The 21,271-nt window shown below is 48.8% G+C and overlaps 1 protein-coding gene across 1 annotated transcript in view; it reads right to left on the reverse strand.

Moving 5' to 3' along the window:
* Positions 1-21,271, reverse strand: part of LOC116824950 (uncharacterized) — a 954,865-nt gene that overhangs the window by 871,666 nt on the left and 61,928 nt on the right. The gene's annotated exons all lie outside the window — the stretch shown is intronic.

A 21,271-nucleotide genomic window follows, 5' to 3' on the forward strand; every position in this document is an offset into this window, starting at 1 on the left:
AAACTGGAAGAGTATGGCCTATGAGTCCACAAAGACAAGTGTGAATTCTTCAAGCCCTCTGTTGAATATTTGGGACACATCATTGATGCTGCAGGTCTTCATAAGGCCCCTGCAAAAGTTAAGGCGATTGTGGAGGCTCCCCCACCTTGAAATGTTAGCCAGCTGCGCTCGTTTCTAGGACTATTGAACTATTATGGAAAGTTCATCTCATCTGCTAAAACCACTTCACAAACTCCTTGGGCAGAACAAGACTTGGAAGTGGACTGAAGCCTGTGACATTGCATTTAACAAAGCTAAGGATACATTGCTAAATTCTGAAGTTCTAATGCAATTTGATCCATCCTTACCGCTACAACTGGCCTGTGATGCCTCTCCATTATGCCTTCAGGAGAAGAGAGACCTATTGCCTTTGCTTCACGCACTCTGAGCAAAGCAGAAACTAACTACGCCCAAATCGAACGTGAAGCATTGGGAATCATTTTTGGAATTCGAAAGTTTCATCAGTACCTGTATGGGCAGAAGTTTACTCTTCTCACAGACCATCAACCTCTGACATCAATTTTTGGACCCTACACAGGCATTCCCCCATTAGCTGCGAGTCGTATGCAACGTTTGGCACTGTTACTTTCAGCACACACATATGAAATCAAATATTGGAAATCCACTCTGCATGGCAATGTAGATGGCCTCCCAAGGTTGCCTTTGCCAGTCAAACATCAAGATAGTGCCCAAAAGGAAATCTTCTACTTTGAACAGGTAGAGAATACACCCATTACTGCTACTCAGATGAAGAAGGCAACTCACATCGACCCAGAATTGTTCCAAGTTATGGACCTGGTGATGCATGGAAAATCTCGACAAACCTCTCCAGTCTCACCTGACCTTGTTACCTACAAGTCCAGGAGGATGGAGTTATCGATCCAATCTGGTTGTTTGTTGTGGGGGAGATGTGTCATTATCCCACCACCAGTGAGATCACAGATGTTAGAACAGCTGTGGAATAATGAACATGAAGGAAATTGCACAAAGTTATTTGTGGTGGCCTGGACTGGACAGTGCTATTGACGAGAAGGCAAAAGCTTGTATGTTCATGTCAGGGTGTGAGGAATGCACCCCAGTGGGCACCCCTACACCCATAGGACTGGCCTGAAAACCCATAGCAACATATTCATGTTGACTTTGCTGGCCCCCTGAAGGAAGCATGTTCTTGTTGGTGGTAGATGCCCATTCTAAATGGCCAGAAGTCTCTATAATGCAGTCCACTACTGCAGAGTACTATTCAAAAACTACGGGGACTCTTCAGTTGTTTCAGTCTGCCAGAACAACTTGTGAGCAACAACAGACCGCAGTTCGTCTCTCAGAAGTTTCAAAACTTTATGAAGGCAAATGGGATATACCACATCACTTCAGACCATATCATCCATCCACCAATGGATTAGCTGAAAGATTTGTGCAGACAATGAAACAAGCTTTGAAATCGGCAAGGGGACAACACTCCATTCAAAAGTATCTGGATACCTTCTTACTTTCCTACAGACACACACCTCATGCTACGACCAGGCATCCCCGGCCTTTCTAATGATGGGACGACAGCTGCGCACTTGCTTTGATCTGCTGAAACCTTCTGAACCCCAACAAATTGTGCAACATCAGCAGCAATATCAAGTCATCAGACGGGCAACCAGAGCAAAAGATCGAACCTTTAGCTCGGACAGCCAGTTTTGGCTCGGAATTATACTTCTGGAGCTAAATAGGTCCCTGCCACGATCATCACTCGAACAGGACCTGTTTTCTACACAGTCTGGACTGCAGAGAATCTCACCTGGCGGTGACATGTAGATCAGTTGTTGCCAGTCATGCCAGTCCTCAGGACACATCTTCAGTTGAGTTGTCTGACTTCACCTCTTCTGGCGAGACACCAAATCAAGAATCACCTGTTCCTGACTGTGCTCCTCCATTACTGCTAGCGGCTGAGATACCCCTTTGCCCAGCACTAGCTGATACCACCTCCTCACCCGTTCGCGCTGCGAACCCTGAGCCCATTGTCAGGCCTCCGCACACGGTACTTTCAGACGCAACACCAGAAGTTCGCCATAATCCACCTAGAGACAGAAGGCCTCCTCAATGACTGGATCTTTAGCTAAGGCGAACCCACGGTTATGGGGCAAAATAATCCCCGGGGTTTAGCCGGGAATGGAGGCAGTCTACCCTCCTTCTCTAGTCTAGTGTTTGTTTTATTTAGGGGATGTTCTTATTTAAGGAGCAGGGGATATGTTGTATATTTGGTTGTTGTGGTTTTTGTTCCTATGGCAACTGAGTTAGATTATTAGGGAATAACCAGCCAGTTTCAACTGGCTGTCCAGGTCAGTGCAGTGTCTGTAATGAATGGTTACATTATAAGCTTGCTGCTCTCTATTCTCAAGTGATTCTTCCTAAACCTGTGGCCCCCAAGGATACTACAGGGGGAGGGGAGGTTTTCAGTCCCTCTGTGCAGATACCCCAGGCATGAGAAAATTTGGGGAGGCTCCTTCTCCAAAGGGAATCTCACCCTGGGGATCCCCCTCTGCACAAACCCCTCCTCCTGGGAATAAAAACTTTGGTGGCCCCAAACAAGCCATGAGCCTGAGCCACATGAAGCACCCCAGTTACTGACAGGCCCTGCCCAGCTGTTGTCCTACCTGGGTTCTGGCGGCCAGTGAGACCAGCTGTCTCCCCTCCTTGTCCTGGAGCAGAGAGCCCTCCCCTCTGGGATGTGCAGGCAGAAGTGGGATCCCCCATCAGCCCTGTCCCAGCTGAATGGAGACAAATCGCTCTTTATCTTGGGGAGAGTCAGAGACATGCAGGACCCTAAATCTGTCTCCCTGGTGTGAAGCTCTGTCCAGGCTCAGGGCCTGAATGGAGAGATGGTTAGAGTGGGGCTGATCAGTCCTTACTGTCCATCTCTGGGCTCAGTGTCTCCCCAGGCTCTGCCTGTCCCTGGGAGCTGGGACCATAGGCTTCCCCCAAGTTCAGTGCCTTTCTGCGTGCCCTGGAGTGAGCAGCTCTGTGTTATCTCTGCCCAAAGGCACCCTTGAGCCTGCCCACCCTTGAGCCTGAGAAGAACTGCCCCCAGACACAGCAGCCCAGCCCTGTCAGGATGTGTCACCCCTCATCCTGCTCTGCAGGGAGCAGCTGCTGCAGACTTATCAGATGCCATAGGCCGCTTGGCAGCTCCATCAAGTTCACTTGGCCTATTCTCCTGTGCACCCCCTTGTGAACCAGGAATAACAGGTTTAATTTCACTTCCCTGTTCCCATAAAAGTGCTGCCTTAACAGCAACCAGCCATTTCCCTTCTGCCAGCTGCCTCCTGCTGTGGGCTGAGTTGGGAATAGTCATTAGGGACAGAGACACATCCCATCCTCATGTCAGCCAGTTCCTGCAGTTTGGACGCTCCTCACCTCCAGCCAGTTGCTCCGTCTTCTCTCAGCAAGGACGCTGTACAGGAAACCATGGAGCATGTGAGCATTGTACATTTCTCTCCCTCAGTCAGACTATCTCTACATTACAGTCTATGCCGGCACAACCCCGTTATGTAGATGCAGCCTGCAGCAACAGGAGTTTTCCCGTTGGTGTAGAAACAGCACCTCACTGAATGACATTAGCCATGTCTACAGAAGCCCTCCTCCAGCCTTTACCTCTATTATCCAACATGGCCAGTTCTCCACAGAACTGAGGGCAGTGGCCCAGATCCACAAAGGGACTTAGTTGTTGCAATCCCTAATTTTAAAGCGCTTGGAAAATCACTGGACCAGCACTGTGATCCACAAAGTCCGTGCAAGATAATTGGGCTCCTTATACAGTGCATGGGGAGACAGACAGACACACAAGAACAGGATCCACAAAAGCAACTATGCTAGGCCAGGAGCATACCGTGACAGAGAATTTTCTGTAATATTTTTATGACTCCGATTGTGCCTCAGTTTCCCCTATATGGTGCATGGTTACCCAGTGGGTGAAAAAAGACTGTTTCTCTCAGGGCAGGCGAATGGGTCATTGGAAAATGACTGACTGAGGCCAACCTCGTATTAATGGAGAATCCTAGAAGACAATGGCAAACCATTACCTGGTGTGACAGAGTCTCTGGGGTGCAACCTGGACTGAGCCCGCCAAACCCACCACCTGGGTTGCCTGTCACACTGTGATGTTGGTGTAAAGCTCCAAGCCTCTGACAGGCACTGCACTTACACAGCCACTCACAGGCAGGGACACACCCAGCAGTGTTACATGAATGATCTCCCTGCCACTCATGAACTATCAATGGGGAGGCTCCAGCCAATTCCTCTAAGCTGCGCAGTCTTCTACACTGCAACTGTACCGTCTTGCGCTGGTCAGAAGCCTGGTCACTGTAAGTTCACTACCTAGTTCGCTACCTCATCAAAGGAAAGTGGACATATCCCAGCCTTTATAACCTGAGCATAGTTCCTAATCACTTTAGACAAACTCATGGTTCAGGATAAAATATTAAAATAAGTTTGTTGTTTGGGGACAACTTCCTGGTACAAGTGCTGGATGAACTGACTAGGGGCCATGCTCCTCTTGACCTGCTGCTTACAAACAGGTAAGAATTGGTAGGGGAAGTAGAAGTGGGTGGCAACCTAGGCAGCAGTGGCCTGTGAGATGGTTGAGTACATTATCCTGACAAGAGGAAGAAAGGAGAGCAGCAAAATACGGACCCTGGATTTCAGAAAACCAGACTTAGACTCCCTTAGGGAACTGATGGGCAGGATCCCCTGGGAAGCTAATATGAGGGGGCAAGGAGTCCAGGAGAGCTGGCTGTATTTTAAAGAAGCCATATTGAGGGCGCAGGAACAAACCATCCCGAAGTGCAGAAAGAATAGCAAATATGGCAGGCGACCAGCTTGGCTTAGCAGTGAAATCTTGGGTGAACTTAAACTCAAAAAGGAAGCTTATAAGAAGTGTAAACTTGGACAGATGACCAGGGAGGAATATAAAAATATTGCTAGAGCATGCAAGGGTGTAATCAGGAAGGCCAAGACACAATTGGAGTTGCAGCTAGCAAGGGATGTGAAGGGTAAGAAGAAGGGTTTCTACAGGTATGTTAGCAACAAGAAGACGGTCAGAGAAAGTGTGGGACCCTTACTAAATGGAGGAAGCAACATAGTGACAGATGATGTGGAAAAAGCTGAAGTACTCAATGCTTTTTTTTGCATCGAACTTCACAGACAAGGTCCCAGACTGCTGCACTGGGCAACACAGTATGGAGAGGAGGTGAGCAGCCCTCAGCGGTGAAAGAACAGGTTAAGGACTATTAGAAAAGCTGGACATGCACAAGTCCATGGGTCCAGATCTAATGCATCCAAGGGTGCTGAGGGAGTTGGCTGATGTGATTGCAAGAGCCATTGGCCATTATCTTTGAAAATTCATGGTGATTGGGGGAGGTCCCAGATGATTGGGAAAAGGCAAATATAGTGCCCATATTTTAGAAAGGGAAGAAAGAGAACCCAGGGAACTACATATCCAGCAAAATCATGGAGCAGGTCCTCAAGGAATCCATTTTGAAGCATTTGGAGGAAAGGAAGGTGATCAGGAACAGTCAACACGGATTCACCAAGGGCAAGTCATGCCTCACCAACCCGATTGCTTTCTATGATGAGATAACTGGCTCTGGATATGGAGAAAGCAGTGGATGTGATATATCCTGACTTTAGCAAAGCTTTTCATGTGGTCTCCCACAGTGTTCTTGCCAGGAATTTAAAAAGTATGGATTGGATGAATGGACTATAAGATGGATAGAAAGCTGGCTACATTGTCAGGCTCAACAGGTAGTGATCAATGGCTCGATGTCTAGGTGACAGCAGGTATCAAGTGGAGTGCCCCAGGAGTCAGTCCTGGGACTGGTTTTGTTCAGCATCTTTATTAATGATCTGGATGATGGGATTAATTGCACTCTCAGCAAGTTTGCAGATGACACTAATTGGGAGAAGAGGTAGATAGGGTTCAGAGTGATCTAGACAAATTGGAGGATTGGGCTAAAGGAAATCTGATGAGGTTCAGCAAGGACAAGTGCAGAATCCTGCACTTAGGAAGGAAGAATCCCATGCACCGCTACGGGCTGGGGGCTGACTAGGTAAGCAGCAGTTCTTCAGAAAAGGACCTGGGGATTACAGTGGACAAGAAGCTGGATATAAATCAGCAGTGTGCCATCGTTGCCAAGAAGGCCAACAGCATATTGGACTGTATTAGTAAGAGCATTGCCAGCAGATCGAGGGAAGTGATTATTCCCCTCTATTAGGCACTAGAATATTGTGTCCAGATTTGGTTCCCCCACTACAGAAGGGATGTGGACAAATTGGAGAGAGTCCAGCAGAGGGCAACGAAAATGATTAGGGGGCCGGGGCACATGACTTACGAGGAGAGGCTGAGGGAACTGGGGTTATTTAGTCTGCAGAAGAGATGAGTGAGGAGAGATTTGATATCCGACATCAACTACCTGAAGGGGGTTCCAAAGAGGATGGAACTGGGCTGTTCTCAGTGATGGCAGATGATAGAACAAGAAGCAATGGTCTCAAGGTCTACATTAGATATTAGGAAACACTATTTCACTAGGAAGGTGGTGAAGCACTGGAATGGGTTACCTAGAGAGGTGGTGGAATCTCCATTCTTAGAGGTTTTTAAGGCCTGGCTTGACAAAGCCCTGGCTGGGATGATTTAGTTGGTGTTGATCCTGCTTTGAGCAGGGGATTGGACTAGATGACCTCATGAGATATCTTCCAACCCTAATATTCTGTGATTCTATGAACTAGAGAAAGATAGATTGTAAGTGATTGTAAGTGGTAGGCATAAAGGTCAGAGATAGTTACCTTAAGAAAATTAAAAGTAAACACGCATTCAAAATCCTAAACTTTTAGTATAAGAAAAAGTTGAATCAAACAAATTTTCTCACCCTGACAGATGGTAAAAGCAGGTTACAGTTCCTCAATACACAGGCTGGTACCAAACTTCCCCAGTTCAAAGCCTTTATCTTTCAGTCGTGCTGCCAGGTGTTGAGATTGGAGGGGAGAGAGGTCAAGTGATAATGTCACTGTCTCTCTTTTCTGCTTTCTTCCAGCTTGCTAGAAAGATATTTTCCGTATGTGGGATGGTCCTCCCCCATGGCATACATGCCTTCTCTGAGGAGCCTCTGGTATAGTGGACTGTGTGTTGATGAGCCACAAAAGCCATTTGGCTATTGATGGCTACTTCGTTGTTGTATCTGAAAGGCTGATTGTGGCTTTTCCCAACCTCACAACATATTTCAGAGACACATACAGCAACACTTCATCACTTTACATACAATAATATCACATATAATCCAGCAGGATGTTGTTTTTCAACAGATCAAGACTTTTAGAATGGTGCCTCGCAAGGCATACTTAGTACAAAACCTATCATAGTCATATTACAGTAGTGAATATGGTGGTTCCAGGGTGCTGCTTTGAAGAACAGATTGTCACACCCGGACACTGACACCTAGCAACCAACCACCCAGAGGCAGAAGGAGTTCCCCACACCTCAGCAAGGAAGCAGAGCAAATATCCCCCATCTTGAGAACAAAGGACTGGAGTGGTGTGAGGTGGGGAATAACAGTTGATTGCTGGAAGGAATGGGGCTCTCCCCTGGGATCTGATCAAGGAGGTCAGTGGGAGAGACAGACAGAGCTTGAACAATGGGGTTCCCTACACCTTGGCTGGGCTCTGTGCTGACCATAAAGGTCTATGCTTTAACCTTCAGTTCTCTGTGCTAACCTAAGGACTTCCTATGCTGTTTCCAGATGATTAATAAATCTTTTGAGTGTCACTACAAATGCCAGATGAGGTGCATTAGTCCTTGAAGCGTGGACAAGTCTCTCCCAGGAGTCTATCTCAGCTGGACTTGCTGAACTGAGCTCCTGGTGTGAAGCTGGAGTGCTGGAGCTCAGAGGGTTAGTGTAAGGAGATGGTGAAGCCTCGTGGCTTACCCTGGAGGAGAAGTGAGAGCCCAAGGGGGTCTGGCACACTGAACTGATTCCTCTTAGAGATTGTTTCAAAGCTGGGGGCACAGCAATGATCCTGTGGATCTGTGACACCTACTAAGGTAGACAATGGGAGATGCTGATGAGAACGGTGTGTCCTAAGCCCTCCGCCTCTCACAGAAATAGTTGTCACAGTTCAGGGCAATTGCACCTGTATCTCCCCTCAGTGATTCAGCAAGGGCACCACTCTCAGGCTCCCAGCCAGAGCCATTGCCTCTGTTGGGTGGAGACCTCACACCATTCTCCCTCCTGACCAGGATATGTCCAGGCCGCACAGTGCCCAGCCTTCACTGTGTAATTCCCAGCACAGACAGGTTGCCCTGGGCACCTGCTTGCTTTCCCTTCAGAGATGGATACAGTGTAATTGCTACAAGAATAAATTACCATCCAGCTCTTTCTAAGCAAGCTTAGCTTTATTCTTAAGGTAAAAAGATGACATTAAAAGAAATAGAAGGACCTACACACATGCTAATAAGTTTACCGGGCATTCCCCCCATCCTAGGGGTTTCCTTGTGGTTCAAGCTCATCAGAGCTCCAGCTCAGAACAAGCACCCAATCTTATGAGGCCTCAGCAGGCCAAATCCTTCCAATCCTCCCCTAAGGATTGGGGCCCTCAGGGGACAAAGGTTCTGTCCATGTAATAGAGGGTCTGCCTTTGGGCTGCCTCTACCCCTCAGTTTGTGGAATTTTATCCCAGATGTTACAAGCCACCCAGATAATGGCGTTTTCTGGAAGGTCTTGTGGCATTCTTGTGACTTGTCCGAAAAGCGTAAGGCGCCATCTGCAGACAATGGCCCCAGTAGTCTGTAGACCAGAGTGACCATAAAAATCTGCATTATACATGAAGTGTTTCCACTTTATGTCCAGTATACGACATTGGCATTTTGTTTGGAAAGCCTCCAGCCCAGTCTGAGCGCCGTAGTGTCCATGTTTCGCAGCCATACAACAGTATGGGGAGGATGCAGCTCAGATAGATCCTGAACTTGGTTGTCATGCTGAAATGATGTTGGTTCCATATTTGTTATAAACAACCCATGGCAGATACTGTGATGACAATCTGATGGAGCACCTCTGCATGAGAGCTGGAGGAACTGGTGAGTATAGAACTCAAAATACAGTTGCTGAAGACTGATTTGACAGTTTTGTTATTCAAAGAAACAGGAGTTGTGGGTGGACCTGATCCTAGATTTTGTCTTTGACTGTGAAACATTGAGGCCAGTCTTAGCTCACTACTCCTCCATTTGCTGGAGTGCCTTACGAAACCTGTCCGGCCTCTGTACTAGAAGAACATCACCAGTGTAATCAAAGTCTGACAGCGAGAGATCACTGATCTTAATGCCTATGGACTTGATGGAATGCAGCATTATGAAATCCATTGCCTGACAAAAAGGTGCAGGGGCCAAGACACAGCCCTGCCTAACATCAGATACTAATTTAAAAGGTGGTGACATCCAATTCTCCAGATAAACATGAGCAGTGGTTCCATTATTCAGCTCTCTAATCAAGTCCAGCAGAGTGGTAGGACACCTACACCCTTTAAGGCCTTCCATAGCATGACACAGTCAACTGAATCAAATGCAGCCTTAAGATCAACATATGCTATGTGCAGGGGCTTCCTGAACTCATGGTGTATCTCTGACAACAAGTGAAGGAACAAAATGGCATCTAATGTTCCTTATAAAACCTGTCTGTTGGGGGTGAAACTTCGGATGTAGCAGAGGCTCCAAGCATGCCAGCAGAACATGTGCAAACACCTTCCCTGGAACAGACAGCAAAGTGATTGGCTTGTAGCTCTTACATTCACTGAGTGGTCCCTTGTCTTTATAAAGTGAGAGCACAATATTGTCCTTCCAGGTGGTGGCAGATTTCCAGTTCTCCACACCAGATGAAAGATGTCCAGAAGTCATTCTGCTGTAGGGTCAATAGCACATTTTAGCAGCTCTGGGGGAATGCCATCAGCACCAGTTGCACATTCATTTTCAGTTTGCAGATGGCATGCTTCACTTCATCCAGTGTTGGTGCATCAGTACAAATGTCTCAGTCCAGAACTGCAGTGGCTGCCAGATTGCTCAGCTCTGAGCAAGCAGCAGCTGGACCTTGGTTCATGACACTGTGATAATGTTCCACCCAGAGTGAGAGGATGTCATCATCTGATTTACATGGATGGCCTTGGCTGTCATTCAGGATGCCATTTGTAGTGACTACCTCTTGACCGCTGAGTTTGTGGATCACATGCCATGCTGGCTTTGAGTCGCTCCTGACTAAGCTAAATTCAACATCATCTGCCACTTGGGTATAATATGCCTCATAATCGCAGAGTGCTAGGGTGTTAAATTTTTGCTTCAGCTGATTATGAGTGCACTTATCACCACACTGGTCTCTGTGAGCTTCAGTTTAATTATCTGGAAGGCCGCCTCCAATAGTCATAGTCAGCGTGCTGGGCATCAATAGCCAATCATCTGTTCAGCGAGTTGGTTGAGAGTAGAAGGAAAAAGGACCTGGTAACCTCCACGTTGTCAGGCAGGTTGGCTAGAGACAAGAATCTATTGCTGATGATGATACAAAACCTGTTGGATAAACCTGGCACACAAAGTGCATCCATGTCAAACTTCTTCATAGTTAAAGGTGGCTTATTGGCTCTTTGGAGAGTCAACACCATACGGGCAACTAGTAGGTGGTGATCTGTGTTCGCCGCACATTCCGCACCATGATATACTCTACAGAACGCGAAGAGATGCCTGCCATGTGTGAAGATGTGATCCAACTCCTTCTGAGTGATGCCATCATGAGAGATCCATGACATCTGGTGTATGTGTTGCCACTTGAAACATGACCCAAGAATGGAAAGATTCTGGGAGGTGCAGAATGTGAGCAAGTGGCAAAAATTATCATTGAATATACCTGAACCATAATGAACCTGTTCAAACCCAGTTTGCAGGGAGCCAGTAACTGCATTTAGGTCACCTGGGATCATGAGATAATCATGTGGAGGGACTGTGCATACTAGAGAATTGAATTGATCGTGGAAATTATCTTTAACTGAATCAACAGATTCCTCTGTCGGTGCATAGACTACTAAGACAGTGAGGTAACTGTGATGATGTTTAAGACATGCAATAAGTAAACGAGAAGACATGGGCATCCAGATTATCAAGGAGAACTTGACCTCACCTTGTAATAGTAGTGCTATGCCATGTAAGTGGTTGGAGCTGCTAGAATGCAGAAATAAACAGTCTCCCACCTCATGACATCCGTGATTTATCAGCCTTGTTTCTGTTAGGCCTGCGATTGATATGTCAGACAGTCCATTTTGCATGAGACCACGATCTGATGACCACACCTGTGAGGAGTTGCAACATTCCAGGTAACAATTTTGATGGACTGGTGGAGATCCCAGATACAATTGGATGCATTGTCACAGTATTCTGCAGACGTGCCTGCTGACATGAGATGGGAGATTCTGTGGCCTGCATTGTGCAGGAGGTCAGACTAGATGATCATAATGGTCCCTTCTGACCTTAAAGTCTATGAGTTTATGAGAGAATGCAAGTCCCCACGGGGGCTTTGGCACAAACCTGTCATATTTGTGCTGAGGGAAGACGGCACCAACAAGGCATCTACAGCTGAGAGTAAGGCAGGGGGTTTAACCCTGGTGCTGGATACTAAATTATTCCTCCAGTTTGGGATAATTCATTCACCGCATCTATCAGTTGTCCTTGACACCCCCTGGTTTCCCGTCCACAACCACACAAATGCTAGCAGTCAGGGATGGTACCCTTGGATTCCTCATCCTGCCAACAAACCTGTTTTCCAAGAGCCAACCTGGGACCAGCCACCCTTTGTGGTTTACTTGGTCCTCTAAAGAATTCAGAGACGTGACAAGAGGATCTTGTTAAATATCAGCACTATGCTGATGTGTTTGACAAAAAGAAAACTAACACCCTACTGCCTAATCAGAGCTATGACTGCCTCATCAACCTCCATTTTAGAGCAGAGGTTCCCTTTGGGTGCATTGACTCCCTCTCCAAACCCAAACTGCAGGCACCCTGGAGCTATCATGAGGAAAACTAGCAGAAGGGGTTCATTCGTCTTTGCATGTCCCCCGTGGAGCCCCTGATCTTCTTTGTATCAAAGATATCAGCTCCCTCCAGCCTTCTGCTGAGCTCTGAACAAGTTTATAATCTGAAACCAGTACCTCGTACTGCTAATTAATGAGCTGTCTGAAAGACTCTATTCTGCAAAAGTTTTCACAAAGTTGGACCTCTATGAATTTTTATAGCTTGGTAAGGATCTGGGAACAAAACAAATGGAAGTTTGCCTTTTATATCAGGTATAGCCACTTGAACATTTGGTCATGCTGTTTGGATTGTGCAATGCCCCAGCAAACTTCTACCATTTCAAAAATGACATCTTTAGAGATAGGATGGACCAATTTGTAATCATTTACATGGACAACATCCTTATTTTCTCCAAAAGTCAGGACCTCCACAATCATTATGCATGCACTGTCTTGGAGATACTCCACCAACACCACCTTTATGTGAAGCTTGAGAAATGCAAGTTTGATAAGGACACAGTGGAATTCTTGGGATGTTTTTACTTGCTTGAGGGATTGTCAGGGTTCCCCCCCCCCCACTCTGAACTCTGGGGTACAGATGTGGGGACCTGCATTAAAGACCCCCTAAGCTTATATTCTACCAGCTTAGGTTAAAACTTCCCCCAAGGTACAAATTCCTTTCCTTGGCCTTGGACGGTATTGCTGCCACCACCAAGTGATTTACACAAAAATTCAGGGAAGGGTCACTTGGAACCCCTATTCCCCCAAAATATCCCCCCAAGCCTCTTCACCCCCTTTTCTGGGGAGGCTTGAGAATAATATTCCAACTAATTGCCTTAGTAATGTGAGCACAGACCAAACTGTTTGTCTTCAGGACACTGAAATCAATCAGGTTCTTAAAAGAAGAACTTTATTATAAAGAAAAAAGTAAAAGAATCACACCTGAAAAATCAGGATGGAAGGTTACTTTACAAGGTAATAAAAAGATTTAAAACACAGAGGATTCCCCTCTAGGCTCAGCTTCACAATTACAGAAACATGAATAAAACTACCTCTGTAGCATAGGAAAAATGCACAAGCTAAAACAAAAGATAACCCAATGAATTTCCTTGCCTTTCTTACAATTTCTGTGAGGTTTTTTATGGATTACTTCAGGTGTATTTTCAGGAGATGTTGTACCTGCTTGGCTTCTCTCTTTGTCTGGAGAGGGAACAAAAAAAAAAAGAGCAATGAACAAATCCTCCCCCACCCGAGATTTGAAAGTATCTTCTTTCCTCATTGGTCCTTCTGGTCAGATGCTAACTAGGTTGTTTGAACTACTTAACCCCTTACAGGTAAGGCAATTCAGTACAGCTGCCAACGAGGGATTTTATGCTACTGCATACAGGCAATTCATAACAGGGATTCACCATGGAACCACATAAGGTGGAAACAATATCCGACTGGGTTTCATCCAAGGATGTAAGTCGAGGGCAGCGATTTCTGAAGTTCACCAATTTCTACATGAAGTTTATTAAAGGATTCATTCACATGGTTGCACACATAATGGTGCTCCTGAAAAAGGGGGCCCAGTTCGCTTGCCCACTGAGGCTCATTTGGCCTTTGATCATCTGAAGGGGGCATTCACCTCATTACCCATACTGATTAAACCACATCCCACTAAACCTTTTACAATTGAGTCTGATGACTCAAACTTTGCCATAGGTGCAGTATTATCTTAACATGTGGGCACCCACAACCAACTACACCCCTGTACTTTCTATTCTCAGAAGCTAACCGTAGTGGGAAAAAAAAATTACAATTTTTGTGACAAGGAGTTACTGCCTATCAAGGCAGATTTTGAGGAGTGGTGCTTCTCTTAGGAGGAATCTGATTCCTGGTCCAAGTCCTGATAGATCACAAGAACCTGAAGAGCTTACGGACTGCTAGCTGCCTTAACCATTACCAGATCTTCTGGTCCCTCTTCTCTGATTGCTTCGATTTTGTGGTAACCTATTGCCCAAAGATAAGAAATGGGAAAGTGACTATCATGAACCTGGCAAAAAGCCCTCTACCCCTATGCTCAACGTTTCCAACTTTGTCAATGGGACAATAGACAGGAGTCTGACTGATATCCTCCATCCACCCCCAGCTCTCCAATGATCCGTTTGCTACCCAAATCTACCAGATTCTGACTGATATGGGTACCTGACCGAACTCTACTTCTGACTATAGAATGGCCTCCTCTATCACAAGGGTTATATTTAAGTTCCAGAACAACAGCCAAGGCTTCAGGAATTGAAACTATGCCACAATTCACTGCTTCAGGGCCATTTTGGCCAATTCAAGACCTCTGTAGCCCTGGTCTATTATATAAATGGACTTCATCATAGAACTGCTCTGCTCCCAGGGAAAACTCGGTAATCCTGGCTGTTATTGACCTCCTAACAAAGATCGTGCACTTCATCCCATTTGGTTTTGTTCCTACTGCACAGGAGATAGCATGGCTCTTCCTAAAAAATGTCTTCTGCTACCATGGGTTAACAATGGGCATTATATCGGACCAGGGCCCCAGTGCATCTCCCAAATCTGGTGTGAATTTTTAGACTCCTTGGCATCGAGTTTCTCACCTCATCCATCTATTACCTCCAGATAAATGTGCAAATAGAGAGGGTCAATCAAATCTTGGAGCAGTAGTTTTGCTGCCTTTTGACTTACCCCCAGGATGAATGGACCTCCTGCTGTGCTATGCTGAATTTGCATGTGTGAAAGTAGAATGAATTATATTGTAAAAATAGAAAGGATTAAAGAAATACTGTCTGTACCTTTAAGCAAAATTGTTGGAATGCTGCAATCCAGGTGTCAGGAATGCAGACATTAACATAGAACAATTGCACCATTTAAGGGCAATTGGTGAAGTATTAGCCTTAGATCGATAAGAGTTAGTAAGGAAGTAGGGTATGCATGCTGTGCCCCAAGTGAATTTTATTGTTTTGCTTTCTTTGTCCCTTTGTCTAATTCCCGCTCTTTTATCTGTATAAATAAGACTGTTTGGGTCTTGCATGCCCGCTCACATTATCTGGGTGTTATTGGCAGAGCGCTGTGCTAATAAAAACAGTGGTCTGATAAATTGTGAGTCCTGATTCTAACTTTGACACATATAACAGTGCAAGCCATGCCTCAACCCAAAATAGCCTGTTTTTTACAAGCCATGGCTTTTACCCCAGCTGCCACCCAGACTTGCCTGTGAGTTCCCCAGTATCAGCTGCTGCAGATTTAACCTCCCACCTAAACTGGGTGCAGCAGGAGCACAAGGAACATTTGCAGTCCTCTAAAGGTTCCTATAAACACCACTCAGACCAGACTTCCTAGTCTGGCCATAGGGGACAAGATGTGGCTCTCTGCCCACAACCTTCAATAGAGCATTCATGAAATTAGACTATCAATACCTGGCAGGAGCGGCGCCAGAGTTTTTGGTGCCTTAGGTGGGGGTCCTTCCGCACTCCTGGTCGTTGGTGGCAATTCTGAGGTGGGGGGGTTGTTCCACGCTCCCAGTCTTCAGGGCACTTGGCAGCGGGTCCCGGAGCGAGTGAAGGACCCGCCGCAGAATTGCTGCCGAAGCATGGCTGGCTCTAGGCATTTCGCCGCCCCAAGCATGGCGGCACGCCGCGGGGGGCACTCTGCTGCTCGCCGGTCCTGCGGCTTCGGTGGATCTCCCACAGACATGGCTGCGGAGGGTCCGCTGGTCCCATGGCCCTGGTGGACCTCCCACAGGCGTGCCTGCGGATGCTCCACCGAAGCCACGGGACCAGCAGACCCTCCGCAGAGACGCCTGCGGGAGGTCCATCGGTGCCGCCTGCCGCCCTCCCGGCAACCGGCAGAGCCCCCCCGCTGCATGCTGCCCCAAGCACGCGCTTGGTGTGCTAGGGCCTGGAGCCAGCCCTGCGCTGAAGACCCGGAGTGTGGAAGGACCCCCTGCCGCCGAATTGTCACTGAGGGCGGCAAAATGCCGCCCCCTCCAATCCTGGTGCCCTAGGCGACCACGTCGGTTGCCTAAATGGAAGCGCCAGCCCTGATACCTGGGCCCCTTCAAGATTATAGAATGGGTGAACCCACTGCCTTTCCAGTTACAGCTGCCTGCGTCCTTGAAGATCCACCACATCTTTCACATCTCACTTTAAAAGCCCCAGACCAAGAAACCAGACCCTAACTGCTCCAACTCACCACCACCACCCATAACAGTCCAGGGACAGGAGGGGTACTTGGTCCACTGAATCCTCAACTCTCGGCAAGTTAGGGGAAGGCTCCAGTACCTGGTGGACTGGAAAGTGTATAGTCCAGACTTGGGAACCAGTAGAGAACATCCATACCCAGGATCTACTGTGAGAGCTCCATGGGAAGTACCCCAAGAAACTGGGCCATGAGGGCCCTATGAGTTGCCATTGGGGGTGGAGTCCACTGTCAGGAATGAGGACCTGCCAGTCTCTTGGCAACCAAACCAGTTCAGCTGGCCTGTAGTAAGCTGCCTAACTGGCTACACTGCCTGATTTGCTTAGAAGAGTAAGCAGCCCAGCTCTTAAGTCCACCAGCAACAGTGGTTCAGAGGCAGCTCAAACCATTATCCCGTGGCTGGGCTGTGACAGCTCCTGCACCGGCTTGTTCCCAGTCTTTTTCCTGCCTTGTTCTAGCCCTGCTCCTAACTCGCCCCAAAACTTGCCCCTCTCTTGCCTCATTCCAAGTAACCTGGTTCTGACCCTCTGCTCCGATTCCTGACCTCTGACATCCACTCTGACCCCTGGGTCTGGCATCTAGCTGCTGACTCCTGTTCCGATCCTGGGCTATGACTCCTGGCTAATGACCCCTGCTCTGACCACTAGGAATGAACACCCATATCCTGGTTGCAGACACTGAGGAGTTTAATGCCTATTTTGGTTCAGTCTTCACTAAAATTGTGACCAGATACTCAACACAAGTAATATTAACAGCAAGGGGGGAGGAATGCCAGCCAAGCTAGGGAAAGAACAAGTTAAAGCATATTTAGATAAGTTTGATGTATTGGAGCTGTCAGAGCCTGACGAAATTCACCCCAGGGCTCATAAAGAACTCCCTGAAGCAATCTCAGAATTGTTAATAATTATTTTTGAGGACTTGTGGAGGACAGGTGAGGTCCCAGAGGACTGGAGAAGGGCACATTGTACCTATCCTTAAAAAGGGGAACAAAGAAGACCTAGGGAATTATAGACCAGCCAGCCTAACTTCAGTTGCTGGAACATATATTTAGAGCACTCTCCTATGACATGTGGGAGACCCCAGTTCAAGTCCTTTCTCAGGGGCAGTGAACCTGGGTCTCTTCATACTGCAGGTGAGTGCTCTAATTATTGGGGTGGCATAGCCTCCTGTGGCCAGATTTTGTATGAGACTGGATCTGATGGTTGGCCTCTGAGCAGACCTGCTGGATCAGACCCTGCAGGTGAGATAACCAGAGGAACACCTATCTTCCCCAGGGTCATGGTTCGTGCTAGGGATCAGGCAGGAGATAGGTGTGTGGGTGCCTTGTGGGAGGTAACAGTGCACGTGACTAGAGGCAGAAACAGGGACCTAGGGGACTGTTACTACAAACAAGGCTCCAGCCTCCAAGTGAGTTTCGGTTTTTGCTACTGATAGCAAATTCTGATGGGAAGCAGTTCCTGGCTCACTGGCCAGCTCCAGCTGCCTGGATCTCAGCCCCTTCTGCATCTGGGCTCCAGTGCTGAAGTCCCCCCGTCCCTCACTCAGATCCCCTTCCTGGATCCTGCCTTCCCCTGTATGAAATATGAAGCAAAAGCATATGAGAGAGCTGACAAGTGCCTCATCCAGCAAACCCTCCCATTTCAAATATCTTGTTGGTCTCAGGAGGTGCTGCTGTGACTGAGGGCTGCTGGGGAAGTGGCTGGAGAGATGGGGAGGTTTCAGGGGGTGTCAGTGACTGGGAGCATCTGTACTGAGCAGCAAGGACACGGCACCAGATCTGAGCTATGTTCCCCCTCCTGCTCCTGTTTCCTGTTTTGGAAGGAGCAGGGCTGGGGTGAGGGGAACTCGTGATTTATACGAATCCAGCCCTTTGGCTCAGCGCCCAGGGAGCCCCAAGGACTCCTCCTCTCCGGGCTGCTGATTACAGCATAACAGTGACAAGACTTACCGTTTCTCCACAGCATCCACCTCCAGCACCAGCCCTGAGCCCGACGGAGCTTTCACTGGCACTCAGACTTCACCATTACACTCCCTTGGGGGGAGGAGACTTTTTCAGGTGGCTGGAACCTGCCCCTGGGGCAGCCCCGGCCTCTGCCAACACCAGGCCCTGAGCCGGAGCCTGCTGGTGAGGGGAGAGATCCAGGGAAAGGGCTGGGGCTGGGCAGGAAAGTGACTCTGCACAAACGGCCCCTCCTCATCCCAGCTCTGCTCCCGGAGGAGCTGCGAGTCCCAGAGCTGCTGCCCTCCCTGCCCACCCTCCCAGGCTCTGCCCCCCTGAGCACCTGCAGGAGCCAAGCCAGCTACAGCCTGGCAGATCCTGAGTTACATTCAGTCCATTCTGATCTCCCCACCCCCACCATTGATCAGTTGTTGCTTTGCTTCCCACCCAATTCCCAGGTAGTCACTCTCAATTTCAGCTCCTCCTCCCCTGGCCTCCACCCAGGGCACGGACACGGAGTGGGGCAAACCGGCTGGCGCTTTTTGCTGCTGCTGCTTTATTTCCTCAGCCAGACAAAGCTGTGGCAGATGGTGCTGTGCAGAGGGGAATTGCTGAGAACTCAGCGATCCCTGGAGAGCAGGAACAGCAACTTGGGGGGAGGGCACTGATACCCCTACACTGGCTCACCCCGCAAACTGCCCCTACCAGGCCTATCCCTGCCAGCTCCGTGCCCTATGAATGGGGCTGTTTCTTTAAGAGGAATTTGCTCTGCCCCAAACAGCGAGGGACACAAACCGCTACCTTAACTTCCTGCTACTTTTGTACTTTCAGTTTTGAAGTGTGTGGAAGGCCCAGGCGGGAAAGGGGCTTGGCCCCATCAATTCAGCTACAAATGTTAGAAAAATAATGATGACGGGTCAGGTCTCAAACCCTCTGGCTTCATGACCCTGTGTGTGGAACTAGTGCTGCAGCCTCAGTAAGTGACATGGGGACCAGGGCTGGATTTAGGGGCATGTAACCTAGGCGAGTAGCTGGGGTGCCAGGCTTGGGCAGTGCCAGGCTCAGGGGGCTGTTTTTGTTGTTAGTCATAAAAGGAAACATAGAATGTTTGAAGTAAAATGTTTTGGGTTTTCCTTATGTGGGCTCATTTTTCACTAACCTCCTAGAATGTTCTAGACCTTTGTAGAATTTTGTGGAACCTTCCAGACTTTCTGATTCAAAGCTTTTTTCTGGGATTCAGCAGGGAGGGGAGCTCTGGGCTCTGCTGGATCCCAGCTGCACAACTCTGGCTGAGATTTCTGCACACACGGCACTGAGGTCCCTTCAGATGGGCTATTAGCACCAATGGGCCTCACTGAAGGGATTCTCAGGGAGAAACCTGCACCCCCTGACTCTGAAAGTAAACCTGGCTGTGGGAATGTCCCTGCAAATTCAGAGATTTCTCTGCCTCTGAACACAGACTGGGATGCTGGCACAGAGCTGGGCTCCCTTTTTGACAGGTGTGTGTTTGTATATTTGTGTTTCTTTCCCCCCTCCTCTCCTTTATTATTGTCACTAAACTAATGTTCCAGAGTGTGCTGTTAAAAGACAAGAAGAGAAAAACCTTGGTCCAGATTCACTGAATCCCTCCCAGCCCCACCCAAGTCTGCAGGGCCATCAGGGCTGGCTCTACTGTTTTTGCCATCCCAAGCAGCGTGCCAAATTGCCGCCGCGGACGGTGGGGCAGTCCATGTGCCGTTAGGGCAGCATGCGCGTTTCCGCGGCGGCGGCAATTCGGAGGCAGCTTCTGTCTTACATAGAACATAGAAGCTGTCGCCGAATTGCCGCCGCGGCAGAAACGCACATGCCGCCCTAATGGCTTACGGACGGCTCCCGGCGTCAGCGGCAGCAATTCGGCGCACTGCTTGGGGACAAAAACACACGGACTGCCGCCCCTTGCAGATTGCCGCCCCAAGCACCTGCTTGGGATGCTGATGCCTGGAGCTGGCCCTGAGGGCCATTGCCTTGAGAGAGGGCAGGTGCTGTTACTGCTGCCACCCATCCAGGGCCGGCGCTTCCATTTAGGCGACCGTGCCAGGATTTGGGGGGGCTGCATTTTGTCACCCTCAGTGGCAATTCAGTGGCAGGGGGTCCTTCCGCACTCCGGGTCTTCAGCGGCAATTCTGCGGAGGTCCTTCACTCGCTCCAGGACTTGCTGCTGAAGTGCCCCAAAGACTGGGAGTGTGGAAGGACGCCCCCGCCACAGAATTGCCGCCGACTGGGAGCGTGGGAAGGACCCTAGGCAGGGCCGGCTCCGACTGGGAGCGCAGGAGGGCGGCAGGCGGTTTCGGTGGACCTGCCACAGGCATGCCTGTGGCAGGTCCACCGGAGCTGCAGGACCAGCGGACTCTCCGCAGGAATGCCTGAGGGAGGTCCACCGGAGCTGCGGGACCAGCGAGCGGCAGAGCACCCCTCGTGGCGTGCTGCCGTGCTTGGGACGGCAAAATGGCTAGAGCCGGCCCTGCACCTAGGGCGCCAAAAATCCTGGTGCTGCTCCTGCACCCATCCTACAGGTTTCTGCCAGAGCAGGGGTGCATCACCTCCTTCCAGATCTCTGTCAGTGGGAATCACACGAGAAGGCCGTGAGTCTGTGCCTTGGAGCCCTGGTCAGGCTCCCTTCCTGGCCAATGCTGGCCTCTCTGTGAGTAACACGGTGGCCATCCCTGTCTAGGCTCAAGCTAGCCACCCGGAGGTACATACCCCAGGAGTCCAGGCAGGTTTGTTATCAGGTAAGAAGCTTGAGTTGCCACCTGGGCTACCCCATTACTCTGCTATTTTTAGCATCCTAGCTCAAGAAGAGCTAGCATGACTGTCTACCAGCGCTGGGAAGCTCACTCCCAGCTGCGGTGTAGACGTACCCTGAGAGTGGTTTAAATGGTGCAGATCTCAGGGGGCACAGAGATGTGGTGACCCTGATCAGAATTTCTTTGACATTTACACCAGTGCTGGAGACAACAAGGGTAGGTCACTGACACA

This window comes from Chelonoidis abingdonii, chromosome 13 (genome assembly GCF_003597395.2).
Source record: "Chelonoidis abingdonii isolate Lonesome George chromosome 13, CheloAbing_2.0, whole genome shotgun sequence".
Classification (NCBI taxonomy): Eukaryota; Metazoa; Chordata; order Testudines; family Testudinidae; genus Chelonoidis; species Chelonoidis abingdonii.